Genomic DNA, 7,966 nt, shown 5'->3' on the forward strand with positions numbered 1-7,966 from the left:
TTCTCACCTATGATAAATACCCAATCTAGTAATATCTTAGCTAGACAGATACATCAACAGGGGACCAACCACTACAAAGTACCCTACGTTACGGAATGTTTGCCAAATCTTGTGAACGAATGTAGACTTTAAAAGCGTCGCTTTTCCAACGACCTAGAGATCGGATTTGGGAATCAGAAAGACCTAATGAATTTGCAGCAAAGGATGCCCCCCCAATTCTGAAGGAGTGACCTTTGAAACGTGACACATCAAGGTGGCACAGTGACAAGCATTGTTGGACGAGGGAATCAAAACGCTTTCGCGGGAAGGGAAGTCCTTGGCGTGTTAGAAAGAGGCATCCTGCTTTAGAACCACGAAGTTTTAAATAATTGATAAGGTATAACACTGGACAATGCTTCTGGGGCATGGCTTTGACTGGAATAGTGTGAGGTTTCCCACTGATGTTGTGCTTAAAATGACGAAATGTGATAAATAATTGATTTGGTCTTTTGTCTTTAAATTCAACATCAACATCTGCTAATTGCAACAATTTCTTAGCTTGCGCTGAAGTATATGCTAGCAATTCCCCTAAAACGAGCTAACGCATAAAATGCTAGTGTAAAGACCGCTGCTAAGAGAGACTGCTCGTGTGGGCAACTAGTAACTTTGCAGATTTGTTCACAAAGTGAATGCAAAATTGGAATAGTTATGGGCAGTCTCGTGTCGAAAGAAGGGGCCAGACGTGTAGCACCTTGAATGACCTTGCGAACAAAGAAGGATTTGGTAGGGTCGTTTAAACCATTTAGCTTATGTACATAGCCTAAAGCTGGCAACTGTGACGTTATAGTACCAGGTGCCTTGCCCATTTGGTAGGCATGGGCAACATATAATGCTACTGTACTATGAGGTACTGGTATGCAGAATGGTTGTCCTAGTATGACAGTAGAAAATTGCGAAATCGCTGATAAAGCTCGATCATATATTCTTCTTGATGCTGGGGCCAGAGAAGCATTCAGGAGGGTTGACAAAGTGGGAAGAAGAGAGTTTGGTCCACCTGAGGATGCACTGGAGTTGGCTGAGGATTTGCAGAAGGCAGCAACTCGTTGAACCGCTTTATCTGTAAACGAGACAGAGCATCAGCCAATATATTTTTTCTTACCTTCAATATGTTGAGCTTTTATCAAAATGTTATGGTGTAAACATTTTAGGACTAGAGCGCGAACCATTGTCATGATCACAGGGTCTCGAGAAGATTGAGAGTTTAAAACCGAAACAAGACTCATGTTATCAGTAAAATAACCAGATAGCCGTGTTTTCTACTTGATGACCCCATGTATATATAGCAGCGACAATAGGATATAGCTCTAAGGCATTGATGTGAGGTTTTGTAATGTTGGGTGCCCAAACACCATACAACCATTCATCCTTGAATACAGCCCCAAAACCAATAGAAGCTGAGGCATCAGTAAAAAGCTGAATTGTCTCTGAGGTCTCCCATATATCTGACAAGAAGAAGTTTTTTCCATTAAATTTGTCTAAAAATTCAGCCCATAATGCCATATCAGCTCTTCCACCCGCGTTAAGTCTAATTTTATGACCCGATTTATTTATGCCCTTGGTCAAGTCTATCATCCGACGCAGGAAGGGCCGACCTGGTATCACGACACTAGTTGCAAATTGTAATGTCCCAATTAAAGATTGTAATTCCTTAAGGGTGACTTTTTTGCGACATTTGAAATCGTGGCATAAAGCTTTACATTTAGATAGTTTGTCTTGTGGGAGACGAGATTCCATGACAATAGCATCAAGAGTGATTCCTAGAAAGGGGAGGATTTTATCCGGTCCAAAAGTTTTTTCTGTTGCCAAGGGAACCCCTAACTGTGAACAAAGTAATTGAAAATCTTGTAAACTCGAAAGGCATTTCTCATAAGAAGGTTCAATGAACAAAAAATCATCCAAAACTTTGACAATGGCTGATGTTCTGCCTCGCTGATACATGATCCATTCAATAGCAGAGCTAAACATCTAAAAAATTCTGCAACTTTCTGCAAGGCCCATGGGAAGACATTTATCAAAATAAAATTGACCTTTCCAATGAAAACCAAGCAGATGGTGTTGACTGGGGTGAATTGGAATAATCCTGAAAGCTGATTCAATATCTGATTTGGGCCATAAATGGTGTTGGAGTACGTTTCAAGAAAGATATTGCGTCCTGAATTGTTTGATACTGTACCGACGTAAACTCCTCATGAATACCATCATTAATAGAAGAACCCTCTGGAAAACTAAGGTGGTGAATGAGTCGGAATTTATTGGATTCTTTCTTAGGAACAACCCCTAAAGGGCTTAAATGAAAAGTTGAAAATGGTGGATTTGGAAATGGGCCTGCAATACGACCTGCTTGTATTTCTTTAGCCAGTTTTTCTCGTCAACAATTTCAGGCATATCTTTAGCCGATACCAGATTATTGCAGAATTCATGAGATGGCTCACCTTGAAAATGAAATTTAAAACCTTCAGTAAAACCATTCACTAAATAAGAGGCTTTTCACTGGTCATAACCCTGAAGAGCACGAGCAAGAAATACTGGATCAACCGGCGAGATTACTTTATTGTCCGAAGCGCCATTGATGCCCGCGGGCATTTCCATGATAGGGGAAGCGGTAGTTGGATGGATTGTTGAAACGTTGGCCGAAGCGTGGCCCACGAAAGCGAAAGTGAGGGGGACGAAAATTGCCATGGGTAGATGACCCTTGGTTGCCCTGATAGCCCAAAACCGGGCAATTAGAGCTGGCATGTTTCGCCCCACAAACTCCACATTTGTGCAGAAATTTGCACCCACTGCAATATTCACCACGCGCGTAGCGATGACAGACATTTGTATTTTGAGACAAGTTTGCGCGACGCGACATGGCCTCCTGCCACAATTCCATTTGGCATTCATCCCAGCGAAGATGACATGCAGGGTTGGCCATCAACATTCTAAAATGTTTTGTCATAATATCGCCAGTCTGCATGTTTTGCTGCCAGATGACGGACCATCGACATGTATTTAAGCAGTTTGGGAAAAACCTCTTTGTTAGCATCTATGCTACAAAACACAGCAATAAATATATTAAAATGATTTGTCCATTCATCTATTGATAGAGTCTTTGGTGGACCAGATTTCCTGACTAGCTGAAAGGATGGTTTGTCATCATTGGTGTTGATGACCATAGTCATGTTCCCATCAGTGTCTTTATCTGTTAACGTGCTCATGTCAACGAATTTATTTGCCAAAATCTTTTGTCGAACAATGTCAGAGAGACCATCAAATGTAAGGGTAAAGATTGAGACACGAAATGCCTCGAATTGTCAGTGTCTGTCTCTACGTCATCATGAAAGGCGAGAGAGTTGGCTGGAAAAATGCCCTCACCAATAGCCATTGTTGTGGATGGGGCACTTGACATGTTGGCAGCCACAGTTGTTGCAGTAAACTGGGTGCTGGGTTGGGTTGTGGTTAACTCGACTGTTGTTGGTGTTGTTGCTGTTTGAACAGCAGAAACATTGGGCACAGGCACATCTATTGGCTTAGCATGGGGGATGAATTTGTGCACGAGCCTCATGCATACCGGTCGGCTTCAAAGGCTTCTCTGATGAGGCCCTGTAATTGTAAGGAGGCCATCGTGACCTCTGGTGAACTGGAGACAGGAATAGTAGGCTCGGCCCCAGAAGCTGATGTTGCTGTAGAGGCTGACGCCTGGTTGATTCGACTCCGTTTTGACACTGTAGCATTGACATATTGGTTTTGCAGGGCAGCTCGACGCTTAGGAGGCATTATGGTGTATCTGGAATTAAATAAGTGTGGCCAGCAATAATGAAGTTCACAAGAATTCCTTAGTTAAAATTAAATCAAAATTGTGCGTAAAATAACATGACGCTTTTGTAGACTTGAACTTTGATAATTCCAGAGTAAGTCCCCAAATATTAAGAACAAAGAAAACAAACATTGAAATTAATAATGTAACTGCGAACTTGTGACCTTAAATAAATAATTGTAATTGTAAGTAAACATTATCTCTATATATATATATAGTTAAAGAACTGTTATTATTCAATTAAAAATTATATCAGAAATTCCAATAATAAAGGGGTAACAAATTGGTGCTCTTAATGTAAAAAGAATAAACAAAACAAAATTAAGATTATAATGATAGTATATTGAATCAATAATGACAACAAAACTAATAAATGTACGCGGGCACTTAGGCAAATAAAATTATAATGTTTTTGAGATGAACGCGGGCACAAAGGCAGAATAACGGGTACACGACAAAGCAACCCAGGGTTTACACCTCTGCCTAAACAGATATATGGCGTATATGTAAGCCAAAATGGCGAAACAAAGCCCCGAGAAGCTGTGTACAAAATTTTTTTTTTTTTTTTTAGATCTTATTTTTATTGATAGATGTTATAGAAAATGTGGAATGTCTTGATTCTTGAACAGAATGGTACATAAATAAATCAAATTGTCTTAATACTGTAGAAATACCTAGATGTCAGGCCAAGTGCCTGTTGCAAACCAACACAGGGGGAAGGGAGACAACTCCTGATAACTATGGGAAAACAAATTAACGTTTGAGGGAGTATAAGATACAACCTTTGATTGACCTATAATATGGCTTCATATTATGAAAATGCACACCATCTTGACACAGAAGTTCGTTTTCATTCCAAATCTCACGTGTATGTTTCCAAAATACTACTCCAGGTATCTCCAAACTACGAGCCAGCAAGTCATTAGTCTCGGCCACCCGCGCATTGTAAACAGAAATAGGAACATCCCCTTTATGCCGACGCGTCCGTTCACGGCGAAATAACTGACACACAGCAACTTTTTGAACACCACAACGAAGAAGACTATGCACGAAATCAATAATCGCAGCGACGACTTGGTTGGGCTGAAAGTTCGGCCTACTGAGATCATTACCGCCGCATTGTAAACAAACAAGCTTATAAGAACTGGAAGCGTAACGGTGAAAACGGGAAACTAAACGAGCGATATTAGCACCCGGAATCCCAACCAGATGAACAACATCGTTTGAGAAGTCAAAATTATCACGCGATGGGGATGCCTGTATAAACTTTTCCAAACGAGCGATAAAACTGTGGCCGAGTACCAAAACATGAGCTGGGTCAGACATGACAGATGTGGCCTTGGCCTTGTGACCTGGTTTTGAGCTTAATCAAGCGAAGAAAAGTAAACAAACTTACCCGGAAACGAAAATTGATGATCACTGCCAAATCAGTTACATGTCGTTGACAGATATGAAGTCAAAAGAGTACTTGAAAGTGCAAATAATGAAATGTTGATAGAATCGATTAATGGCGCCTGTGAAAATTTTTTCTGTCCGCTGAAATGAGTAGTGCGCAAACTCATAAAACAAAGCGTGGTCACGTGAGCTGATAAGCCAAATTATATACGCAGAGGCGGTAAAAATTTGAAATCAGAATCGTGTAAAAAATCGTCTAGTAATCAAATATCGGCATAGATACGCAGAGGCATTGGTATATTGTCTGAAGTCCGGTAAATTTGAATCGACATTTACAAGGGAGGCGGTAAATTATGAATCGGTGTTAAAAATCGTCTATTGCATTCCTACAAAGACCCCTTGGGAATAACAAAGATATTCGAAAATAATTAAATACTCTTTAAATCTATCTGTCTACCATAGAAATTCACTAACCCGGCGTGACTTTGCGATTTACTTCCATCAGACAACAAATCACGAAATTCCATTGATGGAGAGCGTAAAATTTTCTTTTAGAATTAAAAACCGCTTTTTTTCTGTCTAATATAGACAAAAAGGGACCACATGTATTTAATTTTACAGTTGCTCATCATAGTCTTTAAAAGTGGCAGTTTCTGCTCCTGCTTAGCAGTAGCTATGAAGGGAGTGGGATAACTTTTGTCTGTCGTCCATTATAAGATGGTCGGATGGGGTGTGCTGTTTGGTATTTTCATTTTGGACGGCATTCTTTATTGAAAGAGCAAGAGTTCCACTATTACAAAAAAAAAAAAAAAAAAAAAAAAAAAAACATTAACATATAAAACATTGTATACAGAAGAGGCCGGCCTTAAATGACCTTAGTTCTGTTACTTCTCACCTATCATCAATCTGATAATAAATCTGTTGACATAATGTAGTCACTTCTTTTACTTTATTCTGTAAAAATAACTGTATATTTCAGTTACTTAACCACTGAATTTTGAAATGCTGATTTGTATTCTCCATTGTTTTGTTTAAAATTGGTGTACGCCATTTATCTTTATTAAATTGCAAATTTTCTTTGAAATCGAACTGGTGTTTTTATTCCCAGATACTCTTTAATTGAACTTACAAATATGATTGAAAGACGTACAGGAAGCTTTAAAGTTTCCTTTGTGTCATCAAATCTGCTATTTAAATTTTAGAGATGATAGTTGATACACTTTCAGTAGTGTCAAGTTACGAAACAATGATAACACTTTATAACTTTATATATTGGCTTTTGGTAAATCCCGTGACTACATCTATCAAATTGATTTATATCCTACGATCTTGATCTTTTATATGATAACTACAACTGTAAATCCATTTTAAATAAGTAAACAATAACAATGTGAACTATAGGACTGATTTTATCACGTGATTGAGTAACATAAATCTATTGGTAATTTCTAAAATAAAATGTAAACAAAAACGTTGTGACATGAATATTTTCTATATCCGGAATCTCGATTTCTACAATACAACGGTAACAGTCGTATTAACCCGGGCGAGCACAACATCCGATCTACTAACTCGGGTTGCAGCACGCAATCCGAAGTATAAATAAATTATTGTAATGCGCTTGTAAGGTGATAAATCTTTAAAAAGATCACGTGATTAATTATCTCGCCTCAGTGGTCCAGCTTCTCGCGAGAATGAGCAACACATAGACTCGATTACCGAAAACGGAACGAATCGGGTCATGAGGTCAACCCATTTCTGGACGGGGAAAGCGAGAAATTATTTATTCACATGCCTATATTTGAAGGTGTTGCGATAAGTAACGGGTGGTGTTCATGGCAATAACGAACACTCTATGACAAAAATGGATTTCATCATCCACCATTAAGTGTGACTGCATGGACCATATACATCAGCAGTTACATATTAGGATTACTATTCTCTTCTTGACTTTTGTATGTGGATGCAAAATTTGGACACATGTGTTTATTAAAACACTATTAAAACCATGCCAGTGTTTCCAAGGAGCGCTATGGGGAAGTTCAACAGGTAAAATAGTAAATTCAGGTAATATTCATATCATTTTAAGACATCATTCCTTTATTATTCTGCTGTCTGATACCCAGTGAGGATGGCTGTCGTCGACGAACATTTATCTGCTGGTGAGCGGCAATCACTCTTCAGCTCAGTTTCAAATGGAAAAACCATAGCGCCGAGATATGAAAATTGTTCTCCGATGTTATCAAGAGGTGCAACAGACATTTTGGAGCAAAATCCGGACAGAATTATAGACGTCATAAATCGTGGGCATTTGCCGTCCGGTTCTATTGTATTTCAAACGGTTCTCAAACAAATGTTGGAGGAACAAATCAAAACAAATGATTCAGAAAATGGTGGTAACGAGAACGGAAGTAAAAAGCAGACGCAGAAACCGAACTTCCGGCGCTGCCATTCCGAGAAAAGTGGGATGCTGGTAACTCCACGGAGACAGGTGCGGTGGGCGAACTCAGAACGATTATTGTCACCTCTCCCACCCCATAATACTCTCCACACCCACCACTACCACCACGTGCATCACCATGTCCACTCAAGCACATCGGCGAGGGTGAAACGAAGTATATCGGAGGGACCCAACCATTGACAAGACGTTGCACAAACAATAGGATATCGTGTGGAGTTGTACTTTTCACTATCGGAGGCTATTTCACTGAGTTTTGCTTCTCAAAACTGACAGTT

General features: G+C 39.5%; 1 long non-coding RNA gene across 1 annotated transcript; it reads right to left on the reverse strand.

The window, feature by feature from the left end:
- Positions 1-1,592: 1,592 nt before the first annotated feature.
- LOC138312220 (uncharacterized) lies at positions 1,593-5,266 on the reverse strand. Its single transcript, XR_011206886.1, has 2 exons — positions 5,232-5,266; positions 1,593-3,805 (listed from the first exon to the last, which is right to left on the reverse strand). It is a non-coding gene; the product is annotated as an uncharacterized lncRNA (long non-coding RNA).
- Positions 5,267-7,966: the final 2,700 nt, after the last annotated feature.

Source organism: Argopecten irradians, unplaced genomic scaffold, assembly GCF_041381155.1.
Source record: "Argopecten irradians isolate NY unplaced genomic scaffold, Ai_NY scaffold_0254, whole genome shotgun sequence".
In the NCBI taxonomy this organism is placed as follows: domain Eukaryota; kingdom Metazoa; phylum Mollusca; class Bivalvia; order Pectinida; family Pectinidae; genus Argopecten; species Argopecten irradians.